General features: G+C 39.0%; 1 protein-coding gene across 8 annotated transcripts in view; it reads left to right on the plus strand.

Moving 5' to 3' along the window:
* The first annotated feature begins 627 nt into the window (after positions 1-627).
* The window catches only part of HELZ (helicase with zinc finger), a 134,253-nt gene continuing 112,931 nt past the window's right edge, over positions 628-21,949 (plus strand). For 3 of the 8 annotated variants that reach the window (XM_019733019.3, XM_019733024.3, XM_074320765.2), the window contains exons 1-3: positions 628-700; positions 2,008-2,063; positions 6,387-6,443. The gene's annotated coding sequence lies outside the window, so the exon portion shown is untranslated. Of the gene's footprint in view, positions 701-2,007; positions 2,064-6,386; positions 6,444-10,215; positions 10,264-21,949 lie in introns of all 8 variants that reach the window. The other 5 variants (XM_019733023.3, XM_074320764.2, XM_019733020.3 and 2 more) reach the window with 4 other exon arrangements.

Genomic DNA, 21,949 nt, shown 5'->3' on the forward strand with positions numbered 1-21,949 from the left:
ACCCCCCGCCAAGTGCGCGTCGACGCTAGTTGACTCGGGGATACCGTGTAGCCCAGAACCCGGAGCCCGACGGCTCCGGAGCGGTTTGTCAGGACAGAGGCACCTTCGGTCCGCGGATGCGGGAGTCAGAGCGCCGGGTGGTTTGCAGGGCTGCCGGGCTCCCGGGCCCTGAAGCCGACTCCCGACTGCCCGGGGCGGGAAGCGGGTCACAGGAGACCGCCGCCTCGCACCGAGGATCGGGAGCAATAACAGACACATAATGCGCACAAATAAATCAATGAGCAGCTCTTTGCTGCCAGCAACAGGGAAACCTCGGGCTGATTAAATGCAGACGTGGGGTGTCTGGCAGGGCAGGAGGGCGGCTGGGCAGAGGGAACCCGCGTGGAGGCGAGGGGTGGGGGGAAGGGAGGCTAGGGGCTGCAGCAAAGAGAAACACCAAAGCCACATTGAAAAAATGGGGGTGACTTTCAAATGCAAACGGCCCGGAGGAGGGGAGGGGGGCCGGCCCGAGGGCGCCCGGGCCGGCTCGCCACCGGGGGCAACTTTCCGGTCGGGAGGTGCGGCCGGAGGGGCGGCGCCGGCGGCAGAGGCGGGAGTCGGGGGCCGAGGGGGGGAGTCACTTTAAAGGCTCTTTCTTACCCATAATGCTTTGTGGGGACGTTGACAAGTGGATCCAAGATGGCGTAGAAAGTAATGACAGGTAAGTCCTGACTTCCCCCTTCTCTGCTGCTGGGACCGCTCCGAGAACTGCCGGAGCCCTCCGGGGAGGGGACTGGACTCTCTTCTGGTTCCCCGGGCCCCGGGAGGGTCGGGCCCGGGGCGGGCTGGGGGTCCCGGCGGCCTTCGGCGGGGCCTGGGAAGCGGGGCTCTTCGAGGCGAGGCCCGGACGCTGGGGCTGTTTACAGCTTCTTCCCCTCCTCGGTCCCCTTCCCCTCCGCTGGGGGCCGAAGCGCCCTCGGCCCAGGCGGTGGACCGGGCCTTGCAGACCCGGGCCGCGAGCCGGCGGGAGGTTTCTCCGGCCCCCAGGACTCCGCGAGGGGGAGTCGAGCCTCTCTGCACGCTCCCCTTCTCCGGGTCGCGGCTGGGGGTGGGGAGCGTGCGGGCCTCCCACGCCCCGCTCGATTACCCCTCAGAGCTCGGACTTCCACCCGCGTGGGGCGGGGGCCCGAGGGTGGGCGTCGGAAAAAGTGGGTCAGGGGTGCGCCCCCTCCCTCCGCCGCCGAGGGCTGTTGCCTGAGCTTCACTTTTTACCTTCTTTCTCTGCCCCCTCCTCGGAAATTCTCTTTGGGCCACAAACACATCAACAAACATAAAAACACTATCCTTTCCTGGCGATTCCTTTAGGACTCCCCTTTTGTAGGGCTCAGGGACTGCAGTTTTACCTAGGGGCTTTGATTCCTCTCCCCTTAAATTATTTGAGCTTTCTAAACCCCCCCCACCCCCCATTTGCTGAGTGAGGGTCCTTCAGACAGGACTGGAAGCCGGGGTCTTAGGATTCTTTTTGAAGTGGGATCCTCAGGTTTTGTTTGAAACTCAAAAATGTTCTGCCTTTTCCCGCATAACTTATACTTTTCAGGGAAATCATTAATAGAATATGTATAACTCCAGAGACAGTGGATTCCTGGGGAGGGGGTGGGGAGTTGTCCTGGCTAGTTTGTTCTTAATTTTGCCCTCTCTTAAACTCAAATGAATGAGGTGTCTTCTCCCTCACTTCTTCATTTTTTTATTCTTTTTTGAAAGTAAGGTCAGTCGGTGCTGAAGAGATAACTTTTTTATGTTGTGGATTTTAAGAGCATTTTATAATCTATTGTAGCATACGGAAAGGGAATATTTTTATTTTAAAGTTAAAACAAACAGACTCATTTACAAAGCTGCATACTGTACCATTTTGGTAACTTTTTCCATTTGAAATTTAGGTGCCCTTTCACTTCAGGCTGATAAAGTGTTTGCTACTGATCATGAATCTTAACTGGTGTTGTATAGACTTTACTTTTCTATTTGTCTCAGGATTTGGATGAAGTAATTGATCACTAAAGAACTACAGTGCTGGTGAGATGTGTAAGGTGAGACTGCAGTTTAAAATGATTTACCTTTTTTCCTTTTTTATTTTAATTAACTCATAAGGGTAAGGCTGAAACTTAAGTAATTTGATGGGGCCGTCTTTATTTTCCAAATAACTCATTCAATCAAGTGGGTGTATAGGCGGGCTAGGTTTAGAAAGGAAAAATGTGTCAAATGTACCAAACTTTTCAGTGTCTGCAACATACTCAACCATAGTGGAGCTTATCCAGAGCCAAATATTATTTGCAGCTTTCCTTGATCAGTATCTTCACCAGGGGTAGTTATAATTTGCCTATTTAAATTTCCTTGTGTAGTTTTAATTGGATGTCTTAATTTTATCTGTGTTTTGGTGTCCGTCACTTACCCTATGTTGAGTGTTACTGTGTATGTGGATTTTGTATGTGCACAGTTTGTGGGAATCTTGCAAAGTACACCCTTTACATTGTAAAGAATTATTTTAGGCAAATAAGTCACTCCTTTTATTTTCTGAAAAGTGGAATAGTACTTGTCTCATAGTTACTTTGAAATAAAACCATTGGTGTTGAGTTTTGTTGAGCTTATAAGGGATAAGACTGGTTTGTCATTATTTTCTGGTCACACGTGGTGTGTGCATTCAAAGTGTTGCTTTATTTAATCTAACTGGTGATGCTTTGGATTTGAAGGACATTATTGATATAATGTTAATGAACATTTGGTATTTGGTACTGGGGAGAAGGAGAGAAGTTTGCTAATTTTACATTTTTCACATGCAATTTTCTCAACTTTAAAAATATTTTACTATGGTTTATTGAGAAAATTAAGTTACGATAGATTGATTAGTTACTGCAGGTTTTTTTTTCCCTAACACAGCTGGGTAGCATTTGGATTTTGAAATCCTCTCATAACTTTTCATATTATCACAGCATCTGTTTAAGAAGAATAAGCTGTGCTTTATTTTTTTTCCAGATTGAGGCATACAATTGACATTTTGCCTTTTAAAAAAGGACTTGGGAGAGGAAAGTGGACATAAACCCAGATTTTTTTGTAGGTGCACACACCACCTTTCCTTGTGTCTGAAACTCAGCAGTGCTTGTGTGTATCACATTTATTTTTATTCTTGGCAGAGCAAATACAGATTTTTAAATTTATTTATTTTCAGCTTACAGATGGAGGCATATTCCTGCCTTAGACCTCCCAATCGGAACCTTTTATTTTTATTTATTTATTTGTTTTTTTTTTGTTTGTTTGTTTTAAATTTACAGATTACTTTGTGGGAAGGAACCAGTGATGTGCTTTTTGGCTTACGGAGATGTTCATTTGTAGTCTAAAATTGAATATTTACAAGTAGGTAATCTTGTGTGGCTAGTGTTTGGCCTGAATTGTGTCATTTCCACAATTTTCACACATGTTGCCCATGTGAAGTATTAGTATTCACTTCAAAGTGAAGTTAGTGGTTGGCCACCAAACAAGTTGTTACACAAAGACTTCTAAAATGGGAAATACCATAGTATTGAAGGTTGCGGTGAAGTAGAAGTCTGTGTCTTTGAGCTGAATACAGGCGTAGCTTTTTTAGTCTGTCCTTTTGGCTGGGAAGCTAGGACACTATTTTTAGGTAAGGCTGTAGTTTTGGGGAGTCGGAAGTACCTCTCTGTCAGCTGGTAATTTGACTTTTGCAATTGTTAGCAAGAAGTTTCTTTTTCTGATACCATAAATATTTAATCTACATAGTTTTAAAGTCTATATACATTTTGGAGTGTCCAGTGTTTTCCTGGAGAGGGGAGTGAGCCAAACAATGGGAGAAATCATTCCTACTTGCAAAGGGCCTTGTGAGGTTTAAAAATATGTAGCATTATTCATGAAAGGCTAAGAATATTACAAAGGGAACTACAAATAAGTAGACCAGATCGTATACATGCATTTTCGTTCTCTTTCAGAAGTAGGCTTGGTATTAATATTAAATGCAAAATCAGTCTATAATTGTCTGTCAGACTATATTTAAGATCCCGATCCAGGCCTGGCAGAAGAAATAAGATCCTTTGCCTGTTGTTTTAAATGCATAGAAAATTGTGGGCCAAGTTTATCAACTTGTTGATACACAAGCGAGGGGGAGAAGCTACTTAAAAAATTATAAGCAAATTATTTTGGTTGTTTATTTTCATACACTTGGACAAGTGTACATGCAAATATAATTTGATTTCTAAGGAGTATTTTGAAATGTTTTCTAGGAGAGAACTATGATAGGTGTGGAGACTGTGGCCACACTAGTTTACAGTTCATTTAAATTGATGGGTGTAGTCAGGATTATTTCTGTAGCATTGGCTAGAAGCAGCCTAAAACAGTGGTCTGTCACTTTAAGGGTGGCTGGGATAATACTTTTAAGTAGTCCTGAATTTAATAAAGTTAATATTCCTTTTGAAAAATAATATTAGAGATGGCTATAACATGAATACTTTTAATTTATATGTATAATAGTTTTTTTTTAAAAGCTATCAGTTGCCTAAAACAAATTGGAAGTTTGTCAGCATGCTACCAAATAGACCAAGTTGTTTACTCATATAAATTGTACTGGGTCAATTTCTCCAAGAGCAGAAAGTTGCCTGATAACACCAGAGTTTGTATATTCATCTTGCTTTTGAATAAAAACAAACAAAACACCAAAAACTGATTCATCATTAGGTTCTTTACGGATTATATACATATGTTTTTGACTGAACTGTTCTAAAGTGTGAATGTGTGTGATTTTTGTCATTCCTGTACCATATTTAAGGTGTCCTCTACACATCTGAATTTTCCTTTTTGCTTTCTTCTGTGGAAATTCTTTTGGTGAAAATATTCCTGGAAGTCAAGCTTCCTGTCAGTAGGCAATATGTGTAACTATTAATAATGTCATTTAAAAAATTTTATTTGTATTAATTTATTTTCATGCAAAACTGATGCATGCTATGGTAAACAAATCTGAGCAGTACTTAAGTGTATAAAGTAAAAAAAGATGGAAAAAACAAGCCTCTGTTCTCCTTCCTCCATCTTTAGTCCTGTTCCCCTGAGCTAAGCATAGAAAACGGTTGGTGTCACTTGGCTTTCGGAAGACCTCTCTGTTGCTGAGGTAGAGTGGTAGCTGTGAAAGCAGAGGGAGAAGTCAGGGAAGGCATGGCCACCGAACCAGTTTAGATATTGTGTAGGGACTGTTCCACTCTTATTTCCTGTGATGTTAAGTAATATTGATAATCTTAAACTACCATCAGGTTGAGATAACTGTAATTGAATTGTTAGTGAAACACTCAAGCAGTTAATTGCATTGTCAGATCAGTCAAGTTTTGATTTGTTGATATTTTAAGGAAATAAATATTTGTGAACCTTAGGGCTGGGGGGGTAATGGTGATAATTACCATCTGTGGAATTATGTGATATGCTGCACAGTATCCTTATTATATAGGCTTTTTATAACTCATTATCTCTCCTTTAATCCTCATAACAACTCCAAGATATTTAAGATTTTATTGGGGAAGGGGAACAGGACTTTATTGGGGAACAGTGTGTACTTCCCGGCCTTTTTTCCAAGTCAAGTTGTTGTCCTTTCAATCTTAGCTGTGGAGGGCGCAGCTCAGCTCCAGGTCCAGTGGCTATTGCTAGTTGCAGGGGGCGCAGCCCACCATCCCTTGCGGGAGTCAAACCGGCAACCTTATGGTTGAGAGGACTTACTCCAATTAACTGAGCCATCTGGGAGCTCAGCGGCAGCTCAGCTCAAGGTGCCGTGTTCAATCTTAGTTGCAGGGGGCGCTGCCGACCATCCCTTGTGGGACTCGAGGAATCGAACTGGCAACCTTGTGGTTGAGAGCCCACTGGCCCATGTGGGAATCGAACCAGCAGTCTTCAGAGTAGGAGTGTGGAGCTCTAACCGCCTGAGCCACCGGGCCGGCCCCCAAGATAGTTTTTGTAATTTACGTTTTGCAAAGGAAGAAACTTAGACTAAATGTAAAGTGACATAACATCACAAGACAGTAAGTAGTGGTGCTGGTGTTTTGGAAAGCCTGTGCTCTTTCTATTGTAATGTACTCTGCTACTTCTGTCTAGTTTGTCTTTATTTTTCATATGAGGCATTTTAGGCCTGGCGAAGTCAAGTGACTTGCCTAAGGTCACACAACTAAGTAGCAACATTAAACCAAACTTTTATTTCTGGACTCTTATCTAAGTACTCTTGGTCCTTGCTGGTTATGCTATATTTTGTTGAAATACTACAGACCAAAAGACCAGAAGCTGTGAATACTGGATACAAATGCTTCAGAACTGATACATCAACCTTGGTATTTTTTACTATGTATTTAAAAGCTTCCTTCTCTCTCTTTCAGAAATTATAAAGAGCTCTGATGGGCTATTTGGGTGATACCCAGTGCAGTGAACTGCAGGTGAGTGAGTATGGTTTAGCAGAGCCTTACTTAGAAAACAAGAACTTGGTAATGCTTGAGAAAGAGACCAGAAAGACTTAATCTCAGCAAGAGCGACTGATCAGAAAGGATGAGGTGGGGCAGGGTGGAGCAGTGGTAACTGGAAGATGAGGGTCCTGACTGAAATGGCTACTTCTGGTCTGGAACAGACTGGATGATGCTGAACATACTCTGAAGAGACTGCCTGCTGCTTTGTCAGGGTTTGTTTGAAGAGAAGTGAGGGTAGGTTAATCTTCCACTTCTGTTCTGAATGAGTAACTGCACAGGGGCTCAACCTATCTGCATAAGATTGGAACTTAAGAGGTCCTTCAGTTTTTATGTCAACATTCTTGAGTGGCAATCACCCTGTGCTTTGATGAACTTGGTTAAGTATCGAATTGTTTTTTTTCTGTTATCTGCTATGTATGTATTGTCATAAACAACTATATATATTTGCATATTTGAGGCTCTAGATACAGAGAACACATCAATAGACACAAAAGTTTAAACTTTTTCTAATGGTTGTATTGGTCCTTCAAATAATTTAATTTTGCTGAAATGCCCTAAGTAAAGAAAAACAATTTAGTCTTGAATATTTACTATTTCACAGTAATCTGCTTGGTCCATTATAGTATCATGGTATTTCATTATTAAACTTAGAAAGTGGTAATACCTCAGAAAAACAGTTAGAAAACTGTTTTGTCCTTGTGGGACATCAGTGGTAAAATTATTTTTTGATATGTTTTCAATACTAGTCTCTTGTTAGACATCACCAGCCCCAGAAAGCTTCATCTGTTAATAAAATGACTTGCCATCTTGCCTTTTGGACTTTAGCTGGGTAAGATTTACAAGACGTTGCCAGCTACTTTTTACCCATCTGTTTTTTTTTTGTCGTTTTTTTACCCATCTGTTTTAAGATGGAGTTTTTAGTTTTCTGTTCCTTGTAGTTAAAATAACCTTTTCCCCTCTTTTAAGTATACCCAAGTCTCCTTGCCCCTAGTTTGTTGATTTGCCCTGAGTCTGGACTGCTTTGTAACTGTGATTCTGTTCGCCGCTGAGTCAGCAAGTCGGCCTTGAGAAGCCCAGAGCCTTTAATATAACAATATACTTTTTTACGGTTTATAATTGAATTTGGGCTTGGCTACGTGCTGATTGCTAAAATAATACCTGTTTATAGGGATCTTTGTTTCTTGAGTATATGATTCTTTTGCATGATTCATCCCTCACAGGTTCATGGGGATGATCAGAAGACCAATTGAGGTGGTTTTTTTGGTCCTTGAAAGCTGGGGTCTGGGGTTGTCATAGTTCATCATGATAAGAAGTGCATGAGAGTTTTCAGTTAAGGCCCAAGGGAGCCATAGAAGGAGGTGGGGACCTCTTCTTGAGACTATATCAAGCTTGTATCCTGGAACCACTCTGTTTCCTCAGTATGGTGGAACTTTCTTTCTTAAATTACGAGATAATTTAAGAATTGATATTAAATAAATAGTTAAAATTTGTGTTATTACACTAAAATAGTTGATTTTCTTTTTGGCATCCTTTAAAATATATTTTGCTCATTTTAAATTATGGTGCATATAATTTGAATGTTTTCCTGTTTATTAGATCATGAAACATTTCCATGTTAAAGGTGTCACAATTTTAATTTATATGATTACCTTTCGAAAGGCAAAATATTTCATCAAGTCATGCTCCTATAATTCACCTACGTCTTTTTATGTTACATATTTATGTTGCTGGCTGATTTTCAGTTAATACTTTAATCTGCATTATTGTAGATATTGTATTTTTTTCTGATAATTATATCTCTAGGGTAAATTTTTGAGTATATCATTGTGTTAAATGGTATGAATGTTTTTATGGCTTTTGATACGAGTATATGTCGTCGTGCTGTTTTTCAAGAATATTTTACCAGTGTGTACTAACAGATACATGGTGTTTCTGTTTCAACGTGACTGGACAGAAATACATTTTTTCCTTAAAAGTTTTTTCTTATTTAATAGTGTAAAGTGGTACTTGCATGTCTTTGTTCTATGATGTTGAATTTTGCTCTTTGAGCCTCTTTATGTTAAATTGTTTGTTCATATCCTTGGATATTTTAAGCAATAAACTATTGATGTGGGCTTTGGATGATAAGGCAGGTGTAACCAGCTACTACACAGGTGACTATGAAAAAGATAACTAGAACACGTTCAGTGAAAATACTCAAAGAGAGTCTGGTTTAGGTGGTACATGATCTTGGGGATAGTGGGTAAAGGGGGAACAAGTGGGTTATTCCAAGATTCAATTCAGCAAATACTTGGGCGTCCACTGCGTCCCATATGCCTTTGTGTCCTCTGACTGCTTTTCCAGTTACCATGGCTGCTACCTGGTTGAAGGAGGAGGCTGCTTGAGACTGCTTGAGGTTTGACCGACTGGGGACTCTGGCTGCTGAAGTCCCTTTGTGCCTGCTGGGAGGGCTGAGGGGATCACTGTCTAGAGCATCTTTGACTCATTCAGGGCCTACCAGGTGCCTTGGCACTCTTCTTGAGAAGCTCTGTTCTGAGACATACAAAGATGAATAAAGCATCATTTCTATGGACAAGGAAGGCACCATCTAGTAGGGAGAATCGACTAATGATGAAAGGACTAATAGGAATTTGATAGGTACTATAAAATGGATTGGGACACAGTGCTTAGGCCTTAGGTGGAGGGAATGGCACTGCCCCCTTGGGGAGATGGAGGAATTCTTCAGCTGAAGAGGTGGCATTTATATTGCACCACTGTGACGATGAGAAGCAATGGAAAGAAGAGGGATGGTGGTGGTGGTGGTGGGGGAGGGCAGCTTGAGCAAAGGCTCGGTGGTGTTGGAAACGAGGCGGGTGCCAGGAAACTGTGTATCTAGATTACCTGGACCCTGGAATACATAAAGGAACATAGTGGAAGGTGAGGCTGCCAAGAGGTCAGGACTGAGTGTGGAGGGTCATACCGAGGAGGAGTATGATGGATGGGCAGTGAGGAGAAACTAGACAAGGGACTTGAGTTGGGTTCATGGTAATAGTTCGAGTGAGGAATGGTGAGGGCCTGAACTGAATTGGTGGCCTTGGGAATGGGAAGGAGGTGATGGATTCAAGAGATATTTTGGAGGTTGAACAGAGAGATGTGGTGACTGATTAGGTAGGAGGGGAAGGGAACAAACAGTCAGTTCTGTGTCTCAAGTCAGAGATGATGAGGTTTTTATGGTTGGGTGGCTGGCAGGATGGGCCATCAGGAATCGGGAAGTCAGGAGGAAGAACAGGTTTTAGAGGTTTAAAATAGAGACAAGATGAATTTGGTTTTGTGTGTTGAGTTTAAGGAACCAGTATAAAGCTGAAATAAGAATTTTAATCCTTAAAGGAACTGATGAGGAAGTTCTGGCCCGAAGGGTGAGAGGACTGGGTGAGGTCTCAGTCAGTTAAAGCAGGGCGAAGACTGAAACTTCCTGATTCTCAGCCCAGCTCTCTTTAACCCCCGCCTCCAGCTGAAAAGTGCTGGAGGTCCTCAGTGGTGGTGTTTTTCTCACACCTAGGTGTGTGCAACAGAAAGTTGGAAGTGGTAGAGTTTATGTTAGGGAGCGAGGACTTTAGTTTTTCATTTTTTTTTACATTATGGAAACTTCCAGATATACAGAAATGGAAAGAAAAGTATAATCAACTCCACTGTATCCATTGTCCAACTTTCACAGTTATTAATGTTGTTCCATCTGTTTTCTTCCTCCCCATCAATTATATTGAAGCAAGAGGGAGAAGGTGTTTTGGTGACCTGAAACTTTGTGTATTTGCAGGTAAGGAGACTTGAACAGTTTAGTGGGGTATTTCCAAGCTTTCTGGGTGGGGTCTGCAGTGAACAGAAGTAGGATTTACTCTAGAATTCCAGTGCTGCCTCAGACTTCTTTTTTGGGCAAATCACTTAAGTCTTCTGAATGTTAGTTTGTCTGTGAGATGGAGATACTATCAGCTTCACAGAATCACTTGAGATCAGGTATGTAAAATCCCTCTATGAACTCTAAACTTGGAGGCTCAAGTATTATGCAGATTTTAGTTGTCAGCAGTTGTACTTTGGGCTTCTGTGTTGCTGGCATGAGGTTTATAAACAAATTTTTATTATTCAACAAATATTTGTCAGCCCCCTGGGACTTCAGCAGTGAACAAAACAGACAAAATCTCAGCTCTCGTGGAGCTCATGTTCTAGATCTAGATGATAATACTTTTATAGTGATTGATAGTTATAATAGCTAATACTTTTATAGTGATTAGTGTGGGCCAGGAACTGTTCTAAGTGATTTCATATTTTAACCTATTTAATTCTTGCAACAGTCCTGTGAGGGAGTTATTGTTATTACCTCCAGTTTGCAGGTTTGGAGATGAGAAATTTTTATGCAGATTGTCTCAAGTCGCAATGCCAGGATTCAAATTTGGGCAGATGTGGCTTCAAGCCCATACTCTTAACCCCTGTGCCATAGAACATCTTTAACTCATACTAGTGTTTGATACAAATAAAAAAGTTAGGTCCAGATGGAAATTATTCCTAAACAAATAAACGTGCTCTTCTGGTAAAAGACAAAACAACAACAACAACAACAAAAAACAACCAGCAGTATTTCTCTGTGGAAAAGGTGTATTAGCATTTCATAGAACAGTATTTTTTCTCTTAACTTTTTATAGGCTTCCCCAACTTTCTTGATTTTTTTAGCTACAAATGGCCACCTCAGGTGAAGGCAGCCATTTTTCTTCTGGCACTTGCGCAGGATCTCTTCTTGCTTATAAGTCCCTTTTTCCTCTTCTCCCACTCCCCCTTTTCCTTATCTGGAGGGGAATGTCCTCTGATCTCCCCTACTCTCTGTTCTTCCCTTTTCTCATAGTTGTGTTATCCCTTTCCAGTCTCAGCTGTCCACGTCCTGAGGGACTGCTTTCCTCCTGCCCTCGCCTGCTCTTTCTTCCCTCGGCTGCCTCTGCCAGCCACTCTGAACCTTACACTGTGCTTTGGCTTTTCTGAGTTTATTTAGTGGGACTAATGTTGGGAGCTCTTTCCCGCCTCAGGCCCTGGCTCTGCTCTCTCAGCTCAGTCGTCCTTCGTGGGCAGGCCACGTTGGGAAATGGGCAGTGGGCATTCCTTAAGTTTGCATCTGGATTACAACATAGGCCTTACTGCTTACTTATAAAGAGGGTATTATGGTTTAGATGCTTTTTAATAAATGTGGTAACATATACAAAACATAAAATTTATTATCTAAACCATTTTAGCATACAATTCAGTGACAGTAAGTACATTCGCGTTGTTGCAGTACTGTCACCATCCTCCATCTCCAGAATTTTTTCATCCCCCCCAAACTGGAACTCTGTGCCCTTTAAACACACACTCTCCGTTGCCTGCTCCCTCAGCCCCTGGCAGCCACCGTTCTACTTTCTGTCTCTATGAATCTGACTACTTTAGGGACCTCAGATAAGTGCTATCACACAATGTATGTCCTTTTATGCCTGGCTTATTTCAATTAGCATAGTGTCTTCAAGGTCCATTTTATGTGGTAGCATCCTGTGTCAGCATTTCCTTCCTTTTTAAGGCTAAGTAATATACCATTGTATGTAAATAGCACATGTTAAAAATCCATTCATCTGCTGATAGACACTTGAGTTGTTTCCACCTTTGGCTTTTGTGAATAATGCTGCAGTGAATGTGGCTGTACAAATATCTGTTTGAATCCCTGCTTTCTGTTCTTTTGGGAAATACCCAGAAGTGGAATTGTTGGATCATATGGTAATGTTTTGTTTAAATTTGGGGGAATCACCGTACTGTTTTCCATAGCAGTGGCACCATTTTATGCCCCACCAGCAGTGCACAAGGTTCCAGTTTCTCGACATCCTTGCCAACACTTGTTCTTTATTTATTTTTATAGTAACCATCCTAATGGGTGTGAAGGGATAACATATACCTGTTTTAAAGGTGTCTTACGTAGAATCATAGAATTTCAGGACTGGAAATGATACTAAGGTCTCTAATTCAGTTAGCGGTAGACAGCAAGGAGTGTCCTCCTCTGCCTCAGCATTTCCACTGTCTTCTCAACTGAAGAGAGGCATTTTGGGCAGGTGTGTCTATCTTGGCTCGTAGGCTTTGAGCTGAGTTGTCTGTGCTGCGGGTACATGGAATGAAGAGATCTGCCAGTGACCCTCTTTCTTACACTTCTTTACAGTCTCCACCTGTGTCTTCTGGGTTATGTAATCTTGCCAGCTTCTTTAAGGAATAAAATAATTGTGTTCAAATAAACATATTTAAAAAAACTAGATACATTAGAAATTGACGAGCCCAAGATCAGTATAAACTGCCTAGCTAATTAAGAAGACTATATTCAATATCAATTTGTAGGGAACCTAAATAATATTCCTGAATGTTAACTATAATTTCTTAACTATGTGAAATAAATCACCCCTTTTTGATAATTTTTTTTCAACTTGGAAAAGATAAATTAAGCAGTACACAGAATATATTTTCTATTTAAGAAAAAAATAAAACTGGATTAATTTGGGTTTTGAATCACTTTTTTAAGTTAAAGCCATTTGTTTAATTTACATTATGAAAATCTTTAGGACTACAGCAAAGTCGAAAGAACAGTATAATCAATACTCAGTTGTTAGCATTTTGCCATAATCTGCCTTGTCTCTTTTTCTAAATAGAGGTGTGTTTTTTTGTTGTTGTTTTTTCTGAGCCAACTGAAAGTAAGAAGTGGCAGACAAACATCTTGGATGGCACTTCATCCATCATGTATCTCCTAAGAATGAGGACATTTTTCTTCATAAACATAATAGCATTCTTATACTTTAGAAAATAATTCAATAATGCTAACGGTTATGCTATCAAATATCAAGTCAATATATAAATCCCCATTTAGCTCCCAAATATGTTTCGTTTCTCTAGGTCATTATGTCCCTTTAGTTTCTTTTAATCTAGAATAGTTCCCCCCTCTCCTTCTTGTTTTTCATGATGACGAACTGTGTTGCTTGTTGAAAAATTAGAAAATGCAGATGAATAAAAAAATCTGTAATTGACCACTCAAGAGATACCAATTTTTACTTTTAATTTTGGATTAATTTCAGATTTACAGAAAAGTTGTAAATGTAGGTTAGAGTTCTCATGTACTCTTCACCTAGTTTTCCCCCGTTGTTAACATTTTACATTTCTATGGTACATTTGTCAAATCCAAGAAACTATCATTGGAACGTTAGTATTAAGTAATTTTCAGATTTCGTTTGGATTTCCCAGTGTTTCCACTAAAACCCTTTTTCCGTTCAGAGATCTACCTAGGAACCATATTGAATGTAGTTGTCCTGTCCTCTGGGTTATGACAGTTTTTCTGATTTTCCTTGTTTTTATGACAATTTTGAAGAGTCCTGGTCAGGTATTTCATAGAATGTCCTTCAGTTTGGTTTGTCTGATGTTTCCTCATGATTAGATTGGAGTTATGGGTTTTGGAGAAGGAGATAATCACTTTTAATATTTTGTTTCATATCTCTCTTGGCTTTTTACGTAAAATACTCTGTACATGCAGATACGCATTTTATAAAAGTGGGATTATAGATTATATTATTTTATAATTTGCTTGTCGTTATTTACAAAGTGAGATTACACTATAAATACTATTTTGTAACCTGCTTTTGTTAACTTTACATCTTTCCAATAACTCCTATTCTTAACACTATTTCTGTAGGAAACTCTTCTGAGTTTTCAAACATCTGATTTGAAAATACAGTTTTAGAGCACTGACTGTTGGTAAATTGAAGACAGCCTTTAAGAGGGATGATGATGATGGTGGTGGTGGTAGTATCCTTTTGTTTTAATTATTCAGTTGGCTCTTTTATAGTTATGTTTTATTTAAAAAGGTCAACCGTTTTAGATTATGATGTGTATACACATCTAAACAGATAATATGGAAGGAAAAAGTAATAAAGACAAAGAACAGAATATGTTTTATAATAAAGTTTTCTTGGCAAACGGCAATCTTTTCTAGAAGTCAGTCTTTTAATATAATTTGCCTGTTTTGTAAATATGGGTTTCTGTTTTTTTGTATCTTTGATTAGTAAGCATATTACGATTTGGGAGGAGGCTAAAACTCTTTAAGAAATAATTAGGAATTATTGAAACTAAGAAGGCAATGGGTCAGGTAAAATCAAAGTAATAGGTATAAAAAGAATTTTCAGATTTAGCTGTTGATATGTTTTAAAAATTTAGTTCTTGTTTTTATCATTTTAGTCACTGAAACAGATGGTAGAAGGTCCATCAGGATATTTCTTTTATGTGTTTAAAACATTTACTTTGCTGTATTGAATTTTATTCATTCTGGAATTTGGGAGAGTTTACCCCTTTATGAAAGAGATTTTTCAAAATAGAATATGATTGATCATCTTAGTTTCTAGTTTTCTTCTCAGTAGGCTTAGCTTCTCTTCTAATGCTTCTTGCATACTCGGTGATTGTATAAGAGTTTTAGAGAAAAATGCAAGTCTGGCTGAATACTAAGCACAGTACAATAAATAAACTTTATTACTTTGCAGAATATTTTGCCTATGTATCCCATATAACCACAGATTCCAGTTTTGTATAAAAGCAGATAAATTTAAAGATAATACAACATTCCACTTTATGACTTGTCGTGCTAATGAGAATTGAATTTGGTATAGGACATCTTGGAATGCTTGGCATTTAGGTTATTTTAGGTCATCTCTTTGGGAAATTCAATTAAAACATTTGTTGAATGGTTTTAGTGAATTGAATGGTTGCCATGGGGCTATAAATGATGTAAAATAAAATATGACTCCTATTTATAAGATAGTTGTGCTAGGGGTTAAGGCATCTGACATGATATATTTAATGCAGGATAATAGATGATTAGGAGGCCAAATCATTCTGTAAGAAGTAATGCTGGGGGCGGCCTGTTGGCTCAGTTGGTTAGAGCACAGTGCTCAGAACACCAACGTCGTCAGTTCAGTTCCCACATGGGCCAGTGAGATGCACCCTCCACAACTAGAGTAAAAACAGCAGCTTGACTTGGAGCTGATGGGTCCTGGAAAAACACACTGTTCCCCAATATCCCCCCCCCCCCCGCAAAAAAAAAGATTAAAAAACAAAAAGAAGTAATGCTGGTTTGGGTAGAAGAGCATTTTAGGAAATTAGGCCCTGAAATATTCATTTAAAGCTGTGTAGGATTTAGGTCCAGAGAGAGGAGGGAAAGGACATTCGGATGAGGGAAGGGCATTGTCAGAGATTCGGAATCTGGACTGTGCTTGGGGCTTGCGTGGGGAGTGGTGGGAAAGTTAGGTTGTAGCCAGACTGTGGGTAGCCTGGCTCTCTAGAAATGAGCTTGGAAGTTATTTTACAGGCATTTTGGAACCGCTGTGCCTTCTCTAGAGTAATGATTCTTAATGTTTTTCCTCCCTGAGGAAGCATGACATACTTTTACTAGTTGTAGTGTCTCACTGAGGCCATGCTGCCCAGTGGGGAAAAGGGGCAAGTTCTGATACGCTTTCCTTACTCCGCTGTGCTAGGTCATGTGGGTTTTTTAACGATGTATCATTCTGGCTTTTCTTTTTTTTTTTTGTCATAATATATTTACTACTTTCTAGTATAGTCTTGTTTTCAGAATAATAATGGAGTTTCCACAGGGAGAGTAATAATGTGTGAGGCAGTATAAAGGCAAATTACTGACTTTTTAAAAAATGTGAATTTCTAATACATACATAAGAGTTATTTTTGTTAAATTTTTGTTTTTTAGATATGTTAGGAAACATATATTTTATTATGTTTGTCTTTTAAGTTTTCCTATGGTTTTATTGTTTATATAGTTTAATAATTAAAGATAACTTGAGGTCTAATCAAGAACTGATTATGGATTTTAGTAATTTTTGTCCAAGTGGATAGTGGTAATGTTTAGCAGAACTCACCAGTCTCTGAAACCTTAACAGATTCATTCTACCCAAGTTAATTATGAGGTAGATAATTTTTTTTTGTCTAGTGGAGACAAGTGTATAAGACAGATACAGAAATCATCTTCAAGTTAGATTGAAATTTTAGTTACTACTGTTGGCTCCCGCTATTTGATCAGTTTATTTTCTTTGAAGTCTGTCTCTAATCAAGTAAGATTTAGGTCTTTTGAAAAAAAAGAGGACCATGACTGCATTAACAAGAAAATTTAAGGAAGATAAGTGATTTAAAAAAAAATGAAAGTACATTACATGACTTGATTTCAAGGTTGCCTGGTGGTTACTCTCATACTGTTATAGAAAGAAATCCACAGTGGGAGGAGAATGATACTTACAAATCATTTTCTTTCTTATCATCTATTATTGAAACTGTCTTAGTTCAGGCCAGTCTGCCTACCACCTCTGTGGTACACTACTGATTTCATTTTTATTCCAGTATTTACTTTTGATCCTGGACCAGTTATCTACAGTGGAACTCTTCAAACGTATCCTAAATTTTGTGCCAAGTGAACTCAATGATTTTTCTATTTGGAGACATTCTTTCTGAGGTTCCATTCTTGCCTCTAAAACCTACATGTGTGGGAGGAAATGTATAGGTTTTCCATTTATTAACAACAAACTTATCTTTCTTTTCAGTTTTTAAAGAGCATGTCCATTGTGACTTTGAGGTTCACACTTTAAAAATAATTTTTTACAAATACTTTTAAAATTATACAGTAAAGCTGACTTTTTAAATTTTGGTGTACAGTTCTGTTCATTTAACACATGTATAGTTTATGTACCCATCACCACAATCAGGAGACAGAATAGTATCATCACCTCAAAAATTCCTGCATGTTATCCTTTATGGTTACCCATCCCCATCCCATAACCCCTGCAACCACTGACCTTCTCTCCGTCCCTATAGTTTTGTCTTTTTGAGATTATCATATAAGTGGAATTATACAATATGTGAGCTTTTGAGACCAGGTTCTTTTACTTTGTCTTGGACATTCATCTAAGTTATTGCATATATTGAAAGTTCCTTTTTATTGCTCAGTAGTGTTCCACTGTCACTCATCGAAGGACATTTGGGTTGTTTCCAGTTTTTAGTAGTTATGAATAGAGTTGTTAAAAACATTTGTGTACAGATTTTTGTGTGAACATAAGTTTTCATTTCTCTAGGGTAACTGTGGGGAGAGGTGATTACTAGGTCATATAGTGAGTATATTTTTAACTTTATAGGAAACTGTCAACCTTTTTTCCAGAGTGGCTGTGCAATTTTATATTCCCAGTAGCAATGTGTGAGAGTTCATATATTCCACATCACTGATATTATCAATAATTTAAGTTTAGCCATTTTAATAGGTGTGTAGTAGTATATAGTCATGGTTTTAATTTGCATTTCTCTGTTGACTAATGCCATTGAACATATTTTTATATGCTTATTTGACATGATTATATCCTCTTTGTGGAGTGTCTGTTTAAATCTTTTCCCCAGCTTTTAACTGGGTTGCTTTCTTATGGTTGGGTTCTGAGAGTTTGCTATACATTCAGATACAAATCCTTTTTCAGATACGTGATTTGCAAATAATTTTCTCTCAGTATTTAGTTTGTCTTTTATTCTTTTAACAGTGTCCTTCAAAGAGCAAAATGTTTGATTTTGATAAAGTCCAATTTATCAGTTTTCATTTTTGGACTGCACTGCGATGGATAGATTTTGAAACAAATTTCTATTCTCTAAAAGGGGTGTAAAGTAACTTAGTGATAGGAATGTTCTCGTAAAGTTGACTTTTGTGGAAGGTGCAAAAAGTTATCCTTTTATGGAAAGGTGGTACTAATTAGTATACTCTCTAGTCTTGGGGGCACATAATGACTTTTGCTTAATTAAAGGAGATGATTGGCTTAGGTTTGTGAGGGTTTTCACACTTTTTAAAAATGATTATCACTAATACTAGATTATCACTAATGTGGCTAATATATGGATACTTTTATAATGCAGAATTATGTAGGAAATTAGTTTTTAAGAGTGTTCCAGAGTTAAAATGGTGATATTTTGTATTCACATTTGATGCTTTTGGGAGTGCCTGAGTTGAGTTTCTCTTCCATCGGAACATCATCGGAACCTTGATTGTGGGTTCAGAATCAGTGTCATGGCTGTGTCAAGACTGTTTAGATTTAAATCCTGCTTCTCTAGTTTACAGTGTAACTGTGGGTAAGTAACTTACCTTCTCTGTGCTTTATCTGTAAGTGGGAATGATAATAATAATAATAAAATGCACCCTTTAAGGTTATTAATAAGGATTAAATTAGATTGCATGAATATAGTCTTTTCAGCAGCATCTGGCACACAGTAAGCATTTAGCAAATGGTTCTTCTTATTATTGTTGCTGAAATAGCTTTATGATAAAGTTTATATGTCTTAGAATTACATTTTCAAGAAACAGAATAACCAAATATCACACTAAGCCATTTCTTTCCTATGCCTATTTTTTCTCTTCACACTTACTGTTATTAGTAATCAATAACTGTGACCAGTATTACTAATTATCGTGTATATACAGTTTTATAAAACAATTATCAGCTCATTTGGTTTTTACATAATGTGAAATACTAATCAATATACATACATACATACATTAATAAGTTCCAGTTGCCTGAAATATCAGCCTAAAACTGGGTTAAGCTAGAAAGAAATTTCTTGGCTCACCTAACTGCAAAGTCCAGGCACAGCTAGCTGGATTCAGGGCTCAAATGATGTCTTCAGGACTCAGTTTTTTCCCCATGAGTCAACTCTGCCTTTTCCTTATAGACTTCAGTTACAGGCACTATATGTTACAAAAATGGCCACAGCATATGCAACCCCTGTAGCCTCTAAGATTGTAGATTCAGCACAAAAGAGCACCTGTGTCTTTCCCAGGCATCTAAACAAAAGTCTCATGATTTCTCATTGGCTCTTAAGGGATCACATGTCTTATCCTGAGCCAATCCCTGTATTTAGGGCTGTGAGGCCCGGATTGGCCAGTTCTGGTCACGTGTCTCCCTTGGATCTCTGGTGGAGTCAGCTCTTCAGGAACCACGTGGACTGAGAGTGGGGGAGAGGTGAATTCTCACAGGGTAATTGTGGGCTTTTATTACCAGGAAAAGGAATGGATACTGGGTGGCCAAACAACCAATGTGATATTAGTCTCTTCCACAGGTCAGCAACAGATCATAGGAGTTAATGGATTTGGAATAGTATCTTGGTTTCTGATTCCAGCTTTCTTGCCTGTGAAGTTATCTCTTCCAAGTCTGTGTTACTCACAGACGTAGGAGTTTGCAGAAAGTTACAGTGTTTTATATTCTTTTAGTGAAAATTGGATAATTTTTAACAGGAAGAGAAAGAATCAAGGTACATAGGGGTGGACTTAACAATGGGCAGATGTAGTGCTTCTTACACTGGTGTGATTCATGTGACTCAGCTCCGTTCTCTGGGCCTCTCTGTCCCCCTGGGGGAGGCTCTGTAGGCCGATTGTGGTATGTGTAGCAAGGTCACGCTGCTTTCTGAAAACCAGAGAAAACAGCTGAACAGAGATCATTGTACTGAGATCCACACTACAGCAAAGTATGCCTGGTGAGGTTCAGGTAGGCCTTAGCTGGAAACTAACGATCAGGGCCTGATTACCAAAGGTAATTGAGATAGAAACCTTGCCGTCTGTGGTAGGCATCTGAGCCTAGCGTATCAGGGACTTACTCTTTCTAAGTTAAGTCATTTCCCCCCAAAGCTCCTGTCACTGATAGTTCTAATCTCCACTTGTATGTTAATGTTATGGAGATCTCCCTGGCTGATACATTTGGTGACTAATGTTGACAGTAATCTGTGATCTCCCCTCTAGCCAGTTTTAGGGGTGAGTTTGTCTTTATCAGTGATATACAAATGCACTTTTCTCCAGTGACTATTCTTGCATAATCATTATCAGTTTATTGAGATGGAGAAAATAGGTTGAAGTAGTTATATAGTGATATTTTATTTTCTATAAATATAATATTGTATGTTGAAATCAGTAAAATGATTTCCACTTTATATAAATTGAAAATTTGAAATTTTAGGGAAATAACAATAGCTAATTCTTATTGAGCACTTACAGTGTGCCAGGCATTCATTCAAGCACTTTATACCTATTATTTCACTTAAGCCTTACAATAACCATAGGAGATAGGTATTGGTTGTCTTCTTGCCATTTTAGAGGTGAGCCAGTTGAGATACTTGAGATTAAGTCACCTGTCCCAGGCCATGAATCTGGTGAGTGGCAGCTGGTGAATGACAGAGCTGGTGAGTTTTGAATGCAAGTCTTCTGGCTCTGAGCCTCTGTTCTGAATCATTGTGCTGCATTGTCTGCCTAGGAAGAATTTAGCAGTATTAGTGTTTCTTTTCTTTTTACTTCTTTTTGTAATATTTTCTAGATGTGGGCTGGGAGGTTTATAGGTAAGATTTGCTAATTCTAGGGCCTTTGGTATTCATTGATTTATCCACTATTGTTACTGGCAAGCAAATACTATATGCTTGTCTGTATCAGTAGCAATTTTACCCCCCAGGGGACATTAATGTCTGGGGACATTTTTAGTTGTCACAAGTTGGGAGATGTGCTACCGGTATCTAGTGAGTAGAAGACAGGGATGCTGCTAAAGATCTTACAATGCACAGGACAGACCCCCCCACAACAAAGAATTATTTAGCCCAAAATGTCACTAGCATCAATTCTGACCTATATAATTAATGATGCTATTGTAATGCCATTCTTATGTCCAAAGCCAGTGTGGTAATGTACAATCATTTTTTATTTTTGTTTGATAATTGATTTCACCCAAATTTATACATGTTTATATGGGGCATAAATACCAACTACAACTGAAATATTTAAATTCCCGTAAATCAAACTGGGAATTATAGTCCACCTAAGGACAGCTGAGGAAGTTGAAAGGGAGGCCATGGAAAAACTGAGAATACACTACTCTAAATATTTGTTGGATTATCTTGTTAATAACACAGATTTCATTTTTTATGTTAAAAGTTAAATGTAAACATATAAAAAAATATCTTGTAATTTGAAAAACCATGCTTTGGTATTTTTTAAATTAAAAGTTTCAGACTGAGGAGAGTAGAGAATATTATATTCTCCACATTATATATCCACATATATACCAGCATATTTAACAAATGCTAACAAATATGAAGTCCTTTTTGAACTCTTCCTCGTCCCATTCCGTAGGTATTTCTACATTTTTTGATACACCAAGAATCTCAAAGGTTGGAGGGGCCTAAACATCTTCTGATGTCCGTCATCATGCTTCACCTCCTGCTACTGTCTTCTGGCTGCGTACCAACAACTTTCTCCCCTCACCTTTCACTGCAGTATGTAGGCAGTGCACAGGCCGCAGGACAGCCCGGGGAGGGCAGAGCCAGGTTGTCTTCCAAGCTGGACAGGCCAAGGCAGCAGAGTATGTGTAGGCTGGAGAGAGGCAGGAGGGACGAATAAATACCTTGTG

This window comes from Rhinolophus sinicus, chromosome 12 (assembly GCF_057876585.1).
Source record: "Rhinolophus sinicus isolate RSI-liver-muscle chromosome 12, RSI-T2T, whole genome shotgun sequence".
Taxonomy (NCBI): Eukaryota; Metazoa; Chordata; class Mammalia; order Chiroptera; family Rhinolophidae; genus Rhinolophus; species Rhinolophus sinicus.